This window comes from Bufo gargarizans, chromosome 4 (genome assembly GCF_014858855.1).
Source record: "Bufo gargarizans isolate SCDJY-AF-19 chromosome 4, ASM1485885v1, whole genome shotgun sequence".
NCBI classification, from domain to species: Eukaryota; Metazoa; Chordata; class Amphibia; order Anura; family Bufonidae; genus Bufo; species Bufo gargarizans.
The window spans coordinates 9773229-9794335 of NC_058083.1; the positions used below are offsets into that span (position 1 = coordinate 9773229).

Consider the following 21107-nt stretch of genomic DNA (forward strand, 5'->3'; position numbering starts at 1 on the left):
TACAATTGCATTGCTTTCAGGAATTCCTCCCGTGTCTCCACTGCTGCAGTGCTGTTACAATTGCATTGCTTTCAGGAATTCCTCCCGTGTCTCCACTGCTGCAGTGCTGTTACAATTGCATTGCTTTCAGGAATTCCTCCCGTGTCTCCACTGCTGAAGTGCTGTTACAATTGCATTGCTTTCTTTTTTTTCCGCTAAAACACCTGTGCGATTTAAATATTGTGGCACAGGAATTTAAAAAGTCACAAAAAAGGGGTCTTTTGACTATTTTTACGCCAAACCCTGGCGTAAATCTGTGTTTTCCTTAACTCCTTTCCACTTTGTCCTGGAAGTCTACATATGGCCACTGGAGCGCAGCACAGACACAGAGAAGATCATAGATTACACTTATACAGTCTCTCACAGTTCTAGAATGAAGGGGTCAGCGGGTGGACTATATGTAGCACACCGCCTCAGGTCACATGAGGTGCAGGTGATCGTCCAGTCATCACATCATCCCCTCTGCCTCCTCCATCACTCCGTGGTCCTGCGCTGCCCCCTCTCCTCCTCATGGCACAGTCCGAAGCTCTCATAGAGGGCTGGGGAGGGGGGACCACCTCTATCTATGAAGTAGGGGGGGAGGAGGAAACTGCAAAAGAAAGAAAGACATGTGTAAAGAGGAGGACTAAGTGCTTCACCCGGGAGTGTATCTAAACAGCCAGGGGCTTCCTCTGGGGGATTAAAGCAAAACACTAGAACTCCCGGAAAAGGTGACAACTGAGTGACTGTTTACTACGTAGGACAATGCGTATTCCAGCTGCTCCAGGGGCACTGCTATTACACTGGGGCCAGAGTACTCCACACTGGAGCATCAGCCAATCACAGGAGGAGAGACGGTGGCCAATGCAGGAGAAGAGGCAGCCGGCCAATCGCGTCGCTCCTTACAGGGGCCTGCACGAGCAGCAGTTTACTCTGCACATAATCCCCTGTCACTGAGCGATGAGGCTGCAGCCACTGATCCCAGTCACTCAGGAATGGGGCAGAGCGCTCTCCGCCTGAATCCCCTTTGTGTTTGGATATTACGGCACAGTACGAGGCGTAGATAGGAGCCCGCCCTGTGGGGCACATCTGCAAGGAGCTGCTGAGCGTGCCGCTGTGGACGTGCTCAGTGCACAGCAATAGGTATGTGTCCGGCGTCTCATCCCAGTCACTGGCATGCATTATTTATCACCCTGCTTCTGTGCATCCTCCCCTCATACACAGTCTGCACCCATGTATTACATCCAGGCTGGGGTGCCCTCATTCAGACACCTGGAACAGATTACCTACAGAATAAGCCTCATCCCTCATGTTATTCCTCCTCTCAGCCTGCATGCAATATATGCGACAGGGATTTCCATCATTCACTACTCCCCCCCCCCCCCATGCTACGTGGATACGGTGGTGTAAACAGCTGGCAGGTAAATGGTTAATTACCAGCCTATGGGGAATACCGGACGCCCGCTGTAGGAGGGCCCTTCTCTGACATATAAGGGGTTTCCCCAGCAAAGTCTCCGTTCACATGCGAGAGGAGAGCTCTTGCCACGGCTCAGTTTTCTTCAGCACAAATATGCCACCTGGCCTTTTCCCAGGTTTGAGGGGGGTCTAGATGGGAGCCCCCCATGCATGTCCTGTTTACATGTCTTAAAACACTTTGGTTGTAAATCTTAGGGTTGTAAGAATTGTGCCTTGTTGTGACTGGAGCGCTTCTGTCATGCCACCATAACACGATATGCACAAATCATAGCTGACAACAACGCATGCAAGATATCCTCGCTCGTATGTCATTCCTTAGGCGAGATATTGTCAGAGCAGGATACCAGCACCAGCGCGATTATAGCCCTGTGTTTGCATCAAGGGCACAACGCAGATGGCATCAGTGTTTGATCCGTTTTTTCACTAACCACTGATAGGAGATGCTTTCAAAATAAATTTTCAGATGAGCGATGTCCGTGGAATAAGGATGACACACGGAGGGCAAAAAAACGGACTAAACACAGATTCTTCACAGATGAAACAGACAGATTTTTTCACGAACGTGAAACGGAAATGTTAGCTAGACCTAAGTTTGGTCAGAATGATCACAAAATTACTCGTTTATGCTTGCTGGGTCCACACTGGTCTCTAACCTTTGTTCCTACCTGGACAAAGCGCCAAACATATGTAGAGGCCTGTGCCTCAATGTAAGAGGGACTGAAGACCAGCGTGGGAAATGTCAGGCTTAATAAATGTCCCCCCTAAATCATATATATATATATACTCGCCTCTTCCCCTGGAGCTGTCTCCTGCTTCACAGATCCCGTCCTGTGCCCACTGTACATACTGCAGCAGTGATGTGCAGTTATATAGGACGTGACTGCTGCAGCCAGTCACGGTCATATGCAGTCTTGTGCCGTATAACCGAAAAGAAAACTAATGAAACAGCTTGTCCCACAAAAACAAGCCTCAAACAGCTCCATTGATGCAAAAATAAAAATGTTATGGTTCTTGGAATATGGCAAAAGTAGTAAAATATACAGTATAAAAGCAATATGAACTTGGAATAACTGTAATGGTACTGACTAGGGATGAACGGTTCGACTTCGGCTGCTTCATCCAATGTCGTTTTGCATAAAACTTAGCTGTAATACTGTACAGAGTGAGCGCTCCGTACAGGATTAGAATGTATTGGCTTCCATGAGCCGAAGTTATTACTTCGCGAAGTCTCGTGAGACTTTGTGAATTATATATGACTGTAAAAACCTTCATAACGAACTCCTGTTCGGTTCCAAGGTACCACTTGGAACCAAAGCATCCAAAGTCGATTCGCTTATCCCTAGTACTGACCCACAAAATAGAGGTAGCGTTCATGCAGGGGTGCACCACCAATGAGGCCAGGTGAGGCGATCGCCTCAGGCAGCACCAGGTAGGGGAAAGAGAGAGGCTCCCGAAGGGCCATAGGCTGAGGGGAAGCGGTTAGGTTAAGAAATTGGCGTTGGGGAAGGAGGGCCACCATTTCAGTTTTCGCCTCAGGCAGCAGAAAGGCTAGGGGCACCCCAGCGTTTATGCCACATGGTATAGTGCAAAATTGACGCAAAAAGCAATGGCACAACTGCATATTTTTTTTTGCCCCATCCCACACAGAAAGTTAATAACAGTTAAAAAAGGTTATCCAACTTAAATTTTTTATTTAACAGACTCCTAGCAGATCTTCTGCAGGGTTCATACTTACGTGGTATATACCGCTGTGTTCCAACTCCACTTCCACGGGTCACAGATCTCTTGGACTCAACATTCTGTTAACGGGGGGCCATATGACCACTGCAGACAATCACTGGCCTCTGCGGTGACGTCCCAACAGGGTGGCACGTAACGCAATGACGAATCACACGGGTGACACGTCACTTGCTGCTGCTATGGATTGTCTGCAGTGGTCATATGACCCCCCACCCCCACCCCATCAACAGGATGTTGATTCCCAGAGACTCGGGACCTGTGGAGCGGACGTGAAGTTATGTAGCTGTGACCAGTGTTCCCTCTATGCCTTGGCAGCTGCTGAGATGGGTCGGCTCAGAGCTGGGCACAGCGCTGCCAAAAGTGGGCGATAGGAAAACCTAAGATAATTGTCACATCAAAGAGCATACAGTGTAACCCCTGCAACATCCCATACAATACAGTATAATCCCTGCACCATGCTGTGTAATATACAGTATAATCCCTGCACCATGCTGTGTAATATACATTATAATCCCTGCACCATGCTGTGTAATATACATTATAATCCCTGCACCATGCTGTGTAATATACATTATAATTCCTGCACTGCTGTACAGTATACATTATAATCCCTGCACCATGCTGTATAGAATACATTATAATCCCTGCACCATGCTGTGTAATATACATTATGATTCCTGCACTGCTGTACAGAATACATTATAATCCCTGCACCATGCTGTACAGAATACATTACAATCCATACAGTAATATACAGTATAATCCATACAGCATGCTGTAAAATATACATTATAATTCCTGCACCATGCCGTACATTATACTCCATACCCAATGCCATACAATATACAACATAACCCCACAGTGTAGGGGTTATACTGTATATTTAACGGCATGGTGTATGGATTATAATGTATATTGTACAGCATGGTACAGGGATTATAATGTGTACTGTACAGCAAATGTATGGAGGTTACACCATGCTGGACAATATAACTACTGTGGGATAGATACAGTCATGTGAAAAAATTAGGACACCCTTTGAAAGCATGTGGTTTTTTGTAACATTTTTAATAAAAGGTTATTTCATCTCCGTTTCAACAATACAGAGAGATTAAAGTAATCCAACTAAACAAAGAAAACTGAAGAAAAGTCTTTTCAAGATCTTCTGTAAATGTCATTCTACAAAAATGCCTATTCTAACTGAGGAAAAAGATAGGACACCCTCACATGTATTCCCTCTTAAATTGGCTCAGATCTCACACAGGTATATCACACCAGGTGCACATAATTAGTAGATCGTTACTCTGCATGTTGAATGAGGCTTGCCCTATTTAAACCTCAGACATTTAGTTTGGTGTGCTCCTGACTGTTGAAGTGAGAGTGAGCACCATGGTGAGAGCAAAAGAGCTGTCAGAGGACTTCAGAAAAAAGATTGTAGCAGCCTATGAGTCTGGGAAGGGATTTAAAAAGATCTCAAAAGATTTTGAAATCAGCCATTCCACTGTCCGGAAGATAGTCTACAAGTGGAGGGCTTTCAAAACAACTGCCAACATGCCCAGGACTGGTCGCCCCAGCAAGTTCACCCCAAGAGCAGACCGCAAGATGCTAAAAGAGGTCTCCAAAAACCCTAAAGTGTCATCTCGAGAACTACAGCAGGCTCTGGCTACTGTTGATGTAGAAGTACATGCCTCTACAATCAGAAAGAGACTGTACAAGTTTAACTTGCATGGGAGGTGTGCAAGGAGGAAACCTTTGCTTTCCAAGAGAAACATCGAGGCCAGACTGACATTTGCCAGAGATAAAGTTGACAAAGACCAGGACTTCTGGAATAATGTTCTTTGGACAGATGAGTCCAAAATTGAATTATTTGGACACAACAGCAGAGGACATGTTTGGCGTAAACCAAACACAGCATTCCAAGAAAAGAACCTCATACCAACTGTGAAGCATGGAGGTGGAAGTGTCATGGTTTGGGGCTGCTTTGCTGCAGCAGGACCTGGTCAGCTCACATCATAGAATCCACGATGAATTCTACTGTGTATCAGAAGGTGCTTGAAGAACATGTGAGACCATCAGTTAGAAAATTAAAGCTGAAGCGGAACTGGACCATGCAACATGACAATGACCCAAAACATACTAGTAAATCAACCAAAGATTGGCTGAAAAAGAAGAAATGGAGAGTCCTGGAATGGCCAAGTCAAAGTCCAGATTTGAATCCCATTGAGATGCTGTGGGGTGACTTGAAAAGGGCTGTACGTGCAAGAAACCCCTCAAACATCTCACAGCTGAAAAAGTTCTGCATTGAGGAGTGGGGTAAAATTTCCTCAGACCGATGTCGAAGACTGGTAGATGGCTACAAGAACCGTCTCACTGCAGTTATTTCAGCCAAAGGAGGTAACACTCGCTATTAGGGGCAAGGGTGTCCTATCTTTTTCCTCAGTTAGAATAGGCATTTTTGTAGAATGACATTTACAGAAGATCTTGAAAAGACTTTTCTTCAGTTTTCTTTGTTTAGTCGGATTACTTTAATCTCTCTGTATTGTTGAAACGGAGATGAAATAACCTTTTATTAAAAATGTTACAAAAAACCACATGCTTTCAAAGGGTGTCCTAATTTTTTCACATGACTGTAGATAGACTTATATACAGCCTACATACCTATATAGCATCTATACATTGTGACATCTCAGGGTCACTTAGCTCTCCAGGATCGCAGTCTTCTCCACTTAGACGGTTGGCACACCTCAAGAAGCCACTCCAACACTGCAGATTTGGATGCAAATTGGCCACAACCAGCTTTATTGTCACTTTAACAGCAGACCAAACATAAATCAGAAACACAAGTCCTAGGCCGTCTGGCCACTGACTATACAGTAGTTCTCCCTCTCTATCGGGATCTGGGTCTACCACCCAGCTCCCCAAAACACAGCACCGTGATTACCCCACACAGGGTCAGAGGGTCCTGGGTCCCGGCTCCCACATGCCTTGGCGCAGCCTGCTCTTTCCCCAGACAGGTAGCCCTGATTGAGGAGCTCAGGCCACATTTACCTGAGCTCCTTAGCTGGCTGCTAATTGCCTTCATTACCAGCCTAGCTGCTGCAGACAGTGGGTAAAACCTATTTTCCCAGCCTTTCCTGTTCTCACCCAGGCTCCTTTCAATGGCCTTTCAATTTCAGTGGCCGTCATATGGCCCTCTGGCAGCTCCACTGCCACAACATATACAGTCTACACCTATATAAGGTCTATACCTATATACAGCCTAAACCTATATACAGTCTACACCTATATAGCATCGATACATATATACAGCCTATACCTATATACAGCCTATACCTATGTATAGACTGTACCTATGTATAGACTGTGCCTGTATATAGCCTATACCTATATATAGCCTATATCTATATACAGTCTACACCAATATACAGCCTATACCTATATAGTGTACACCTATGTAAAGTCTACATGGTGTAGACTGTATATAGATATAGGCTGTGTATAGGTATAGGCAGTATATAGTTGTAGGCTGTATATAGGTATAGGCTGTATAGACTATATAGATCAGGGGTGGCCAACCTTGCAGACACAAAGAGCCAAAAAACAACAACTTATGACTACCAGGAGCCACAAGCTATACATTTACACACGAGTCACTGTATTTTTCGCCTTACAGGATGCACCTAGGTTTTAACAAAGAAAAAAAATAATCTAATCTGAGGTCTGATAAAAATATTTTTCTTATTTTTCATTAGCAGAGAAAAAATATATATTTTTCATCAGACCTCAGATCAGACTCCTAAATCAGATCCCCAATCCTCATCTGACCTAAAATAAGATCCCCAAACCTCATTAGACCTCCAACTCAGACCCCCAAAATAAGACCCCCAATGCTCTGATCAGACAACACTAATCAGATTCCCAGTGTCAAACCATCTGTGCTCAGATTCCCCCCCCCCCCCATGCTCAGACCTGACCAACCCATGCTCAAACAAGACGCCCCTATGCTCAGATCTGCCCCAATGCTCAAATCCGAACCCCAATGCTCAGACCCCTCCTCCAGACCCCCATTGCTCAGATCAGGACCCCCTCATGCTCAGCTCAGACCCCCATTACCCAGATCAGGACCCCCCACAATCACCCCCCCCCCCCCCCATGCTCAGATCAGAACTTCCCATTCTTAGATCAGACCCCCATGCTCAGTTCTAGAATATAAAAATATCTTCCCTCTCCTGATCAGACACTGGGCTCCTGCTCGGGCACCTGCTACCCTGAAAGTCTGACACGCTCTTCACTGTGACCTGATGAGCACAACGTCAGGTCATAGTGCATGTCTCCATGTACTACTTTCCCACACTGTGTGCATCAGGACATAGTGGAGAGTGAACTGGAGCTGCAAAGTAGCAATAGTTCCCAATAAGGAAAATAGATCTGAGCATGGGGTGGAGAGTGAGCCGGCCTGACTGCTTCCTGGCTCCACAGCTAGAGCCGCACTTTAAGAAGCAAAGAGCCACATGCGGCTCAAGAGCCACAGGTTGGCCACCCCTGATATAGATGTAGACTGTATATTACATATATAATCAGGTAATGTTCTGCCGGCACTCTGTTTAGAAGGCGTGGTGCACGGGTCCGAGATACCAATCTCACGTGTATTAGAAGAAAAGACCGGCACTCACTAAATCTTCAAACAATCTCAAGCTTTTAATTGACACATGTAAGATACAATTTCTGTGACGTATTTCTTGTATATACATATAGGCAGTATATAGGTATAGGCTGTACATAGATATAGGCTGTGTAGGCTGTACATAGATATAGGCTGTATATAGGTGGAGGGCATGCTGCTGCAGGACACAAGGGCCCTTGTCAAGGGGTAAAAACAACCAGCAGGAACACACCATCCCAATGATAGACTTTTACTGGGATGGGATGGTGTGTTCCTGCTAGTGGTACTTTCAGATTTTCAGCCCTTGTGTTCTGCAGCAGCATACCCTCCGGGACTATCCCCAGCATACTTATGTAGCAGGCAACTCTCGATCTCAGGAGAAGTCTAGCTTCTAAGATGGCGGCGCCAACGCCGCCTCCACGTTACCTCTCCCTGTACACTGCTGCTCCTCCTCTTCGGTCAGAAAAAGAAGGAGGAGGCAGCAGTAGCGCGGGAATATGTGGTAGGCGGCCCCCCGCTTACCACGCACACAGAAGGAGGAAGTTTGGAAGAACTCATCGCTAGTGTGGGCAAGTGTGTGGGCATTTTGGAAGCAGGGTGAGCAGGTGCTGAGCGGACTTATTAATCTTGTGAGCGGGGGCACAATAATTGCCGCGCACCCGCACAGCTTAGAGGGAAGACTGGCCGTAACCCAGTGGCAGAGACCAGGTAAGTATGAACCCCGCCGCAGGTACGCCACTCTGAATGAGTCTAATTTAGAAAAGTTTAAAGTTGTATAACCCCTTTAAGAAGGGTTTCCAGGCTAAAGATATTGATGACCAATTCTCCAGATAAGTCATCAATATCAGATCAGTGGGGCTGACGCCCTTCACCCTCTCCGATCAGCTGGCACCCGCAAAAAAATTGAATATGTCCTATTCTTGTCCATTTTGCGAGAGGGCAGGAAGTTTTCTTCTGTAAAATGTGGAACACACACGGCCGGTATCCGTGTTTTGTAGATCCACAATTTGATAAAAATGCACCACTGGTCAATATATGCTATGTTTTGTTTGTTTTTTATCGCATCATGTGGATGAATTTTCTTAAGGGGGTTGTCCGTGCTTTTACTATTGATGACCTATCCTCAGGATAGGTCACCAATATCAGATCGACGTGGATCCATCGCCTGGCACCCTGCTGATCAGCTGAACGAGGAGACGGCGCGCGCAGTACACCCGTGCTGTCTCCCTTCTCTCTTCCTGTCTGCGGCTGTCTATGGCCTTTGCTCGAACAATCCCTTTTAAATCTGATCTACTTTGCTGATAATTGTACAATGCTGTGGGTTAGCCACTCACAAATCAGTGGCAGCAAATCCACAGCGTATACGTCCCATCATGACATACCCTTATTCTCTTTGTTATATTTAGTGGAGTTTTATGCTATGTTCACATGATTAAAATCTGTGTCAGAAAAAGCAGTTGCAAATCAGTAGCTGAAACGGGTCGTTTTTGGTGGCAGATTTCTAATTTGGTGGCAGTTTTAGAGGAGTATTTACAAGCATTTTGGAAGAGGTTTTGACTGGCCGTGGCAGGGCTCCATAGGAACATAGCGAGTCTCCCATAGACTGCAATGGTAATTTATTGCAGTTTATGGGAGAAGTGATCTGACAATTGCATGTTAACGTTCCCTTTCTCCACATTAAAACAAACATTATTAGCAACAAAATGCCCATACTATGAAAATATAAACATATTTATCCCATACATTGAATGCTGTAGAGGAAAACAAAATCAAAATGGCCTATTTGCCGATTTTTGGTTCCTTCACCTTCCTAAAAAAAAAAATTAATAAAAATGTATCAAAAAGTTATACACACCCCAGAATATTCAGAAAATGGTGAGGCAAATAAAAAAAATTCAAACATTTCCCAATGTTTTTATTCTTTTAAAGCGGTATCGCTTTTATTCCACTGACCCAGAGGATGAAGGTAACATGGCATTTTGCAGTATAAGGGAACACCATAAAAAGAAAACTCATAAAAGTGTGGCAGAAATGTTTTGTCTTCCAATTCCACCTCATTGAGAATTTTTCCCAGCTTCCAACTTACAGTAATTTAATGCAATATTAAATGGTGCCATTAAAAAGTACAAAATGTCCCCCTAAAAAACAAGCCCTCATATATCTATGTGAATGGAAAAATAAAAAAGTTATGGCTCCGTGAATGCATAGAGTGAGAATCGTAAAATTGTTCCATCAGAAAGGGGTTAATACAAAAAGAATGGAAAAATATAGGTAGTTAAATTAACATGAGTAAAATCACTTCACCAGTGGTATCTCAGTACAGTATTCAGTTCTTTGTCCCAGATTATAGTATGTTCCAAATTATCTATTTATATGAAAAGCTGAGAAGAACTGAGATTACCTTTGGAGCTCTAATATCAATTCCTCTAGTGTGCCAATGGCTGCTGTACAGGCTGAAAATAGCAGATTGTATTCTGCTGAGTATTAACTGACTCTCTAAAATCACGTGTGTTTAACAAAAAAAAGGTGAGATTACATGAATGCAAATGAACTGCATATCCTACTTTCCATTTACAAATGTGTACTGTCTTATATTTAAAATATTTAAACAGATTTTACCTCTTTTAAATATTGATGACTTATCCTCAGAATAGGTCATTAATATCTAATTTGTCGTGGTCCGATTTCTGGCTCTCGGGTGTGAAAAATTAAATAGCAATGGGGGAGCTTGAATCCATTGAACCAGAGGAACACATTGATGTAGTTGTTGTGGCATAGCTAGACTCTTCACATGACTGGGAAGATAATCTTCAGGGTTTTATGCTCTTTATGAAAAGACAAGACAAATAGGAAAGGAGGATCTGCATGTTAGGAGCGACATGAAAGCAAGTGTGAAAAAGGCAGTTATGGGTGATGGCGAGGATGTTAAAAGTTTATGGCTGGAATCGTAAAAAGAAATAAAAAATATATATATATCTTGTAGACCCCTAACATTACTGAGGAGAAAGAAGTTCAGATGTATAACCAAATGGAGCGGTCTGCATCTGCAGGTACATTAGTGATCATGGGAGATTTAATCTTCCAAGATGTTGATTGGGATCATGGTTCTGCATCAACTGTAAAGGGGGGGAAATTGTTCAACTTTCTGCAAGACCACTTTATGGGCCACTTTGTGGAAGATTCAAAAAGAAGTGATGCCCTTTTGGATCTGCTAACAAAGCAGAGCTTCTTGGGAATATCACTGTTCATGAAACACTTGGTAACAGTGACCACAATATGAATGTATTTCACTGTATTGAGATGTCAACAAAGCACATCATCTCCATGACCGTTCTGAGATGAGGTGTGGTAGAGAAGAACCACCTAGAGCCAGTGATGATCCATCACATTTTGGAAGGTAGTGCAGCTGTTTGGGGACAGTACACACTGGGATTATACAGGGGAGGCTGGCGATGTCATGCAGGCCCAAATCACATTGAGGTTCCAAGTAGCAAGAAAAAATGTATCATAAAGGAAACACTTAGTTGAAAAAGGTGGGAATTCTAAGTAACTACTGAAGAATGGGCCACCACTAGCCATGGACTGCTCTCTTTAAGTAGAGCGAGTATCCTGCTTAAACTGTATCCAACGCATCACACCCAGCCAGTATCCTACTCTGTACTGATGAGGGGCAAGCACCCCCTCTATATCTGGCTTGGCATCTTCCCTTCCAAGGCTTGTTAAAAAGTAACATTTTGACTCATAGGGAACCACATCCACAGGATGGCACTAGTAAGATGGTTCTCTTTCCTTGGGATATCATTGCATAATTTCTTCCCATGGAGCATTGCTAAGACGCCTCCATACAGGGCCAGTCTCTTTTTGGACAGCCAGTACCCTGCTTAGGCAGTATTTTAACTTTAAAGGGGTTATCCCAACAAAAGTATTACTGTTCAATAACTACAACATTTTATGTGAAGTAGGCAGATGCTTGGATACGAGCTGCAGGTTTTGTTTTTTGTAACTGGAAGTAGGGTTCCTACCCCCTTCAATGTATAGAATAAACTCCAGTGACATCATTAGAAGTTCTTGCTTAGTGATTTTTATTCAATATGCGTCTTAAGCCATGGCGTCTTCCCTCTGTGCTACTTGCACACATCCTTTCCTGACATCTTTCTTCCTCCTCACCACAGAGCGGCACCAGTTTGAAAAAGGCCACAAATGACCAAAACGTCACACTTAAGCCGCATATTGAATAAAAATCACTAAGCAAGAACTTCTATTGATGTCACTGGAGTTTATTCTATACATTTTATGTGAAGTATTACATTTTCCTCTCTAGTAGCACCCCCTGCTGTTTATCCTTCTGGTCCACCTTCTCCTGCATTCAAAGGTGGACTAACATGCTCAGTTACTTCCCTGCTCTTTTCCTCCTCTCAGTGCTGGTTTAGTGATCTCATAAGTGAAGTGGTCCTTTCATTCATCACTACTTCAGAATCAATAGAAATATATAGGCATATCTGTCTCTAGACAGTGGAGCAGGATATCGCAGGGGCTTTACATATGTATCTCTGGGGCTATATGTAAGGGACTATTTTCTATTCAGGGGAGGAATGGGTTAACAAGATGTACTTGCAGTGCTCCCTAGGAGATTCAGATGCAGGTGATAATCTTTTTGGGCAGGCAAAAGATGAATGATAGGTCAGTTTTTCCAAAAAACAGGGATAGGACATCTGTGCCAGATAGGTTTGCAGCAGTGGAAATACAAAATATAAGCCACTTGTAAATTCACAAACTTGTCGGTGTCTGGTAACAGGCAAAACATATTCCAGGCAGGTGTTAAGGGAATTTACTCTATCAGGGTTCAGCAACCACCGGCACTCTTGCTGTTCTTAAACTACAACTCCCAGAATCCTCCTTTAACTTCTGTGGAAGTTACAAGAATAGCCGAGGAAGTTTACATGCTGGGAGTTGAAGTGCCAAAGGTTGCTTATCCCTGCACTATATGGACAAAAGTATTGGGACACCTACACATTGGGGCCATGCACTAAGGGACTTGAGACTATTTTAGTGAAAACATTTTTGCATGTACATTTTTAACTGGCCATGCGGCAATATTTAGTTGGTTTTACTCAGTGATGGCCAGTTGGCGTGCCGGGACTCCAGCCTCAGCAAATTTACGCCTGGCGCAAAAACTACGCTATCCGAGGGTTGACGTCATTTTTTGCCAGGCACAAAAACTGCCATAGACGTGCCTAATCTATGAAAAGGCACATGCCTCATCATAAAGTTGATGAATCTTACGGCAGTGCAAGAGGTAAACTTGGTGTAAAAAGCCGGTCCTAGTAAATGTGCTCCATTATACCTGCAAGAGTTCTTATGTTATCCTATTCTAAATCCATAGGCATTTATATGGAGTTCCACTCTTCTGGAAAGGTTTTCTACAAGATTTTGTAGTGTAAATGTTTTTGCCCATTCATCCAGAAGAGCATTTGTGAGGTTGGAGGAGAGGCCCTGGCTCAGTCTCTGTTCTAGTTCATCCCAAAGGTGTCCATTGTGGTTGAGGTCAGGGCTCTGTCTGCCACTAGACTCATCCAACTCATTCAGGGCACTAGACTCATCTGACTATGCCTTGATGGACCTTAATTTGTGCACTGGAACCAATGTCTTGATATGGCCAACCATGAAGAACACCCCCATATCATTATTCCTCTTCCACCAAACTTTATAGTTGGCACAATGCAGTCAGACAGGTAACGTTCTCGTGGTAGTCGCCAAACCCAGATCATGACATGAATATCCCAGCCCACAGTTTTCGTGTGGACGTTTGGAGCTCTGCAGTTATTGAGTCAGCAGAGCATTGACCACTTTTATGCACAATGTATCTCAGCACTGGGTAATCCTTCTCTAGCCTCCTATTACAGTACCATGCTGAAATTAGGTGCAACCCATTCTTTCTCAAATTTTTGTAAAGGCAGGCTGCATGGCTAGGTGCTTGATTTTTATAGAGGTGTGGCAATGGGACTGCATGAAACACCTGAAATTAAAGATGAAATGCCCCTTTACACAGGTCAATACAGCAGGCAATTATTGAGAACAAGCCTTTTATTCTCAATAATTGCCTGCTCGTCAGAAGAAGTGAGAGCTGTGTTTACATGCAGCCATCACCTCTTCTGTATGGGGACCACTGATTGCTCCTGAGAATCATTGCTTCTGGACAGCAGATTGATTTAGGTGACCTTATCGGGTTGCTTTCCCCTGATGAACGAGCGTTTGCAGTACCTTTACGCAGGGCAATTATCAGAAAGAGTATTCCTAGGAACGCTCATTCCTGTTAATTGCCTCGATCATTGGCCCATGTAATGGGGCCTTATGAGGTGTGTCCCAATATTTCTGTGTGTGGGTGAAAAGTACTTTCCTATTTAAAAAAAAAACGTGTAATTGGATCATATGTGCAGCACAAAAAATCCTTGTTTGGCCTTTTGCACACATCCGTTTTTTTTTTCGCGTTTACGTTCCTTTTTTTGCGTTCCGTATACGGAACCATCAATTTCAATGGATCCACAAAAAAAAGGAAGGCACTCCATATGCCTTCCTTTTCCGTATATCCTTTTTTCCGTTCCGTTGTCCACATAACGGACAAGGATTATACGGTTCTATCAGGGGCCAGCTGCTCCGTTCTGCAAAAAACGGAATGCCCACGGACGTCATCCATATTTTTTGCGGATCTTTTTTTCTGTGGTCCGCAAAATACTGAAAAAAAACATACGGTCAAGTGCAAGAGGCCTTTCCCGGTGGCAGATTGTGCTGTGTAAACACGATCTGCTGCCGGGAAACAATAATTCGTTATGGCGAAGAGCAATGGCATTAGCGATCACTGCTCCCCATACTTTGGAGGAGATTGCTGCATGTAAGTGCATCGGTCTCCTCCGCTTGTGATCAGCAGTGTCATGGTCTTACCTTCTCACTGTTCTCCTTCGTTTGACATGTGCTGGCGGCCATCTTGGTTTCTGGGTTTCTTGTAGCCTCCCACCCTGCGGCTTCTCCTTCCCACTGGGAGGAGCTGGATGCCTAGCTCATATATATAGGAGGTCTGTGGCTTCAGTTCCTTGCTTGGTCCTCCTGTGTTCACATGCTTCTAAGACTGCTGCTGCTTCTGGTTCCTGATCCTGGCCTCGTCTGACTACCCCGTTGGTTCCTGATCCTGGCTTCGTCTGACTACCCCGTTGGTTCCTGATCCTGGCTTCGTCTGACTACCCTGCTGGTTCCTGATCCAGGCTTCGTCTGACTACCCTTCTAGTTCCTGACCCCTGTCTACGCAAGACCCTGCTTCGGTTTAGCCATCCGCTTGGACTTTTGCTTACAGCTTGATTTGCAATAAAGCCTTATTATTTCCACTTATCTCTTGTTGTACGTCTGGTTCATGGTTCCATGACAAGCAGATTGTTGGGAAGGAACGCTTCCTTTCCAAAAATCTGTTTGTACATCGTCCCATGTAAAGGGACATTGAGACAGTTTTCCTGTTAGATAGTTTTGATAAATGAGGCCCTTCGTGTGATATGCCCCAACCCCTGTCAGATCTTTCTTTGGTTTTGGCAGGAGTATTATCCGTGTTTCATGGAAGCCTGCCACAATACTGTAGATGGAATTCATTAAAAAGGTAAGGGGGTCATCTGGGGTTAAATAATTTATCATAGCTGATAGTCCATCTGGGCCCAGCATATTTTTATGGAGAAATGCTCTTGGTTGACAACATCTTGATATGGTAATTAAGAAAAATTCTCCATCTTCAGAGGTCCGTTTGGGAGGATCAGTGGACGGCAGCTGGTTCTGTGTGTCTGTAGATAATTACATAATATATTGAAGACACCATGTGGTATCCAAAACCGCAAGCTTCATGCACCTAGGATCCGTCACTCCCAGCACGAACACCTGCAGACAAAGTGCACAGGACAAGGTACTTAAAGGAGTTGTCAAGGTACTAAGGCGAGATGAGAAACCATTCCGACCACTTCCTGGCCAGAGACTCAGAAACCGCAAAGCTTGTTGTGCTACGCTGTTTCAGTAGCTCTCATGCACGGCAATGACAGCTGTTTTTCTGGCCGGGAGGTGGTCGCAGCTGTGTCTCATCTCGAATTAGTAACGGCGAGACGAGACAAGCACTTTAGGCAGGAATTTTCTATTAGCATTTAAACATCATCAAAAGGCGTCAAACCAGAGTATCAAGTCAATACCTGTACAGTCTTACTACTACTGGAACGCAACGCCTACATTGTGGGGACACTACCACCTTTTTCAAGCTAAAAAAGGTGCAGAGTCCCTTGAAACTTTGATACAGGGGTGAATGACGTGTGGAACACACCAACTTCAAAGTGCTGCCTACCAGGACTGCTGAATTCTATGGATTTGATACTTTGAATCTGGTATGACACCTTTTGATGATGTTAATCCTACTTGGATTTGATATGCTAATAAGTTAAATTCATGCTGAAGTACCTTGTCCTGTGCACTTTGGAGCCGTCTGTAGCGGATTACAGCATTGCTGCCTATATAGGTACAATCAAAATTAGTCATCCCCCCTTGCAAATTAGGTTTATTAGTGAAATGTACAAACTTTCCGCTGTTGCTATGTGCAATATACCAAACATGAATTTACTTTTACATAGCTCTAATATAACAAGTGGTTACTCCAAGTTCAACACAAAATGCCAATTTTAATTACTACTGCAGATTTAGAATTAGTCAGCCCGTTCATAATAAGTCTCTTTAGTACTAAGTAGAGAAGCTTTTTGCTTGCTGTAAGTGTGAAGCCTAGCCAGACACCAGCTTCTGGCAGCATTCCTGAGGGATCTTAGCCCCTTCAGTTCACTAATATTCTTGGGTTTGTATTCTGCTACCACCTTCTTTAAATCCCACCAAACATTTTCTATGGGGTTCATGTCATGGGACTGTGACAGCCTCTCCACAATCCTCCAGGGCTTCTTCTGAAACCAAATCTTGGTGGACTTTGAGGAATGCTTGTGATCACTGTTCTAAATCTGTTGAAAGATCCAATGACGACCAAACTTCAACTTCCTCATGGAATGCATGATGTTTTCTCCTAGGATTTCCTGATACTTGATTGAATCCATCTTGCCCTTCACACGCTGCAGGTTTCCCATACTAGAGGAAGCAAAACAGCCCCAGAACATCAGCATGCCAATGCCATGCTTCACTATAGGCAGGGTGTTCATTTCAGCTTCATTCTTCCTTCTCCAGGCACACTGCTGGTCCGTATGCCTGAAAAGTTCCAGTTTAGTTTCATTGCTCCACGGAAAAGAATCCAAAAACATCTGTGATTTATTCATATGGTTTTGAACATGCTGGTGCCAACTTTTCTTGTGCTTTTGGGTCAGTAGAGGTGTACGTCTTGGAGTTCGGGCATGGAGACCTTAATGGTTTATTATGCTTCTTACCATGCAAACTGAAACCTCAATGCCTGCTGCCACCAAATCTTGCTGCAGTTCTGTTGAAGATACTTGAGGTTTTTCAACCACCTATCTCCTCAGGTGTAACAATCAGTGGGTGTGGAACCACTGTGTCAACCAACTGGTTTCACTTTGGGCTAAAGTTAAGGGTGTTATACTGGCATTCCCCTGGTATTCACCCTTTAACCCCTATGCAGGGATCTGGACTCTGCTGCAGACGAGCCACCATATCACTTCCTCTTAGAGAAGTCCCAGTGTCGTTGACAGCTGACCCATACGGGTCAGAAAGACCGGTACAGAGCACCAAGGTCAGGAAAAACCCGTAGTCCGTAACAGGCCGAGGTCAGGGCAGACAGTTTGTGCAAATTTGTGAAAAAGGTCTATGGTCAACGTAGGCAGGAAAAAGTCAATACTGTAATCAGGCACAGGCAGGCAGCGGAGGGTCAGTCAGGAATTGGGTACACGGGAAGGCAGTACACGAGCAGACAGAACACAAGAGCTTTGCAGGGACTAGCATGCTAGATACACCTATGGCTCAGGCCGTCTACCACAGTGGAACATATGTTAGGTTACTTTCACACTTGCGTTGTTGTTTTCCGGTATTGAGATCCGGCAGAGGATCTCAATACCAGAAAAAAAAACATCGCCGTTTAGTCCTCATGCATTCTGAATGGAAAGAGATCCATTCAGGATGCATCAGAATGTCTTCCATTCCAGCATCATTCCGTTTTGTGACGGCTTGAAGCGGTTTTGTGTCCTGTCATAAAAACGGATCTGGCATTGAAAACAATGTAAGTCAATTTCTGTTTCTTTTTATTTTGATTTCACACAAGCGCATCCTAACGGAACGGGTGCATCCTGATGAGCAAAATCAAAACGGATCCATTTAATTCAGGTATTGAGATCCTCTGCCGGATCTCAATACCAGAATTAACAACACAAGTGTGAAAGTAGCCTTAAATACCCTGGGGCAGATGACTTGGGGTCCACGCCAGTTCTATGGGTGGCAATGAAGAAAAGTGTGGTCAGCAGCAGATGGATAAAACTCTGGAGGCCGGGCCAACTGCAGATGAAGAAGAGGAGGGTTATCAGGTCCCCCGGAACAAGTCCAGGAGGGTGAGTGAAGTGGTACCCATGCCTGTCTGATGGAGCGGAACAGCGGCGGGCATGCACCGCCATATTAACATCAGGAATCTGGCGGCAGCCTGGGATAGCTTATTTTTTCTGTTATGTCCTGGTAGTGTAGGCAGTGTTTTAAATTTGTTAACTATTACTTTCAACTGTATCTCTAGGAACATTCAGTGCTTTTCTCATCTTTCTGTATCCTTTTCTTTCTTTGTGCAAGGCAATGATCTTTTAACTTTTTGGGAAGCTCTCAAATATCACAGTCACAGGGATTCCATTCAGGGGATTGAAAACTTTTGAAAGTGCAGTGGACATTAAAAGTGGTACTTTGTGTTCAAATTGGAGAAAACACTTGTTATATTAATTGTGTCGAGCTAATTAATGGTGCCTTCACACGCTGCAGAGTTTGTCTGAGAAATTTCTGCAACTGAATGAATCAGTTCAATTCACCTGAAATGGGCAGAAATCCATATGCGTGCCGCCCCATTCAAATGAACTGAACAGATTTTTCATTGGAGGAACGCGACGCGTGCAACGTGTGTTTGATTGGTTTATTACAAACGGCTGAAAGTTAGCAAATTTGGCTATTGAACCTAATTTGCAATGGGGGGGTCGAATAATTTTGACTGCAACTGTGGTTTTGAGTAATATTGCATGAACGTGTTATGTATGTATGTATGTTGTTGTGGTTTGGACTTGATTGGGCACAGAATAACATTTTCAAAATGCAATTTTTTTGTCTTGTAGTGTATAGTTAAAGGGGTTATCCAGGTTGTGCCATGATCTTGTGCATTTCCACTTCCCAATGTACAGAACTTGTTTCTAGCCGGGGGTTAGAACCCGCAGCGCATGCTTGAGTCTGAATCTCTTGCCACAGCTCTTGCGGAGGTTCTAACCCCAGGTTTTGGATCATGTGCCCAGTGTACGGCACGTGATCCTGGAAGTAACTGCCAAACGGGATTCGCAGTGCAACCCAGATAACCTCTTTGATTTTGCCAATTCATTTCCTAGTCTAATCCCATCTAAAATAATGGTTTCATGTGAGTTGTATACTGTGCTTGGCTTGCGTTAATATAAAAACTTCCAGCAAGTGTTTAGCCTCAAGATAACATTGTTTGAAATCATTGTTCAGATGGTTCAAATAAGCATGTTGGCAGTAAAGAGACCTGTATATATAAGGTGGCATGTTTGGCTTTCTGTTCAATATGCCTGTATACTGTGTATGACTTTAGAAATTATATGACAGTGCATGTTTGTTTTTGAGGTGCACCACATGAGAGTAGGATCACCCAAGTTAGATTATTATTCAGGAAATTGCACCAGTGGACACTAAAATGTAGGAGGTCTGTGTTTCCCTGGCTAACTTGGTTTGGAGACAGACCAAAAATATGGTCGTGTGAATGGGTCCCTAGTCTCTGATTGCTATGCTGTATCTGATGTGAACTCCTGGTTTTCGTTGTAATTTTTGTTTGACTCTGGGTTTGTCTGTTGGCTCGGGAGTCTCCCTCTGTCCTTGTTAGGGACCATCGCCCAGTTGGGTGCTGCCGTTTAGGGGGGCTCATCCGAATCAGCACAGAAAGTGGTTTGGGTGGAGCTCAGGGTTGCACTATTCCCTGCCTGCCATGACAGACAGGAAATAATGAGTTTCTACTCACCATCCCACAGTAATGGTAAGTGTTTTGGCGCATGGTCAGAAACGGTTATGAGCACCACAGTAGAGGTGGTAACTTTGTGGCATGAATTGTCGGGTTTTAGGAAGTAATCCATATGGAGTAAGAATGAAGAACATGGGGATGATAGTATAGTCCTGTTACGAGGTGGGAAACACGTGCCAAGGTTTACATAAAGAAAAATGCATAATATTGAGTTGTGCGGAGGCAATGTGGCCTTGTGCAGTGGCAGGGGATCGATCCAGGCATGTTGGGAGCGCAGTATTGAAGTGACTTCACCAGAGGATGATTGTCTAAACATTTGTTCATGAGATACTAGTACTGTCACATTTTGTATCTTGGCGCATTTACAGTATGTTTAGAAGTGTATATTTGGTGTTGTAGAGAAGAAAGGAGACATATAAAAATGTACCGTAAGTCTATTTTCACACAGGCAATGTTTCCGTCCGGATGTGGTCTGTTTTTACAATGGACAGCATCTGGACTGAACATCAAGGCCTCTTTCACACGAGCAATGCGGAACGTGTCAGAGTCTATTCACTGACCATCTGTCCATTCAAGAAAAATCGCAGCATGTTCTGTCTTCATCTGTTTTTTCACACAGAACTGGTATATTCAAGTGAATGAGTCAGTGAAAATTTCAGTACACGGGATGGTTTTTTCACTGATGGTGGCTAGGACATGCTGCATGTTATGCTGCAAATTACAAACTGTTTTAACTTGAATGTAATATCATCCAGCTTTCACTGAACAGACTGACACATTCCATACCGCTCATGTGAAAGAGGCCTTAGGGTGAGCATGTAGCCCTAGCAAATAAGGCATTGTGAAATAGAATAGCTACTCCTATTAATTTAGAAGTCAAAGTGGCAGTTAAACAGTTAAACCATGGTACACATAATGCTTTTGGAAAGTCTTCAGATTATTTCACATTTTTCACATTTTTGTATGTTGCGGCCTTGTGCTAAA

At 43.9% G+C, this 21107-nt stretch overlaps 1 protein-coding gene across 2 annotated transcripts in view; it reads left to right on the top strand.

Annotated features, from left to right (window-relative positions):
* The first annotated feature begins 941 nt into the window (after positions 1-941).
* The window catches only part of HECW2 (HECT, C2 and WW domain containing E3 ubiquitin protein ligase 2), a 215896-nt gene continuing 195730 nt past the window's right edge, over positions 942-21107 (top strand). For both annotated transcript variants that reach the window (XM_044290314.1, XM_044290315.1), the window contains exon 1: positions 942-1161. The gene's annotated coding sequence lies outside the window, so the exon portion shown is untranslated. The remainder of the gene's footprint in view (positions 1162-21107) is intronic.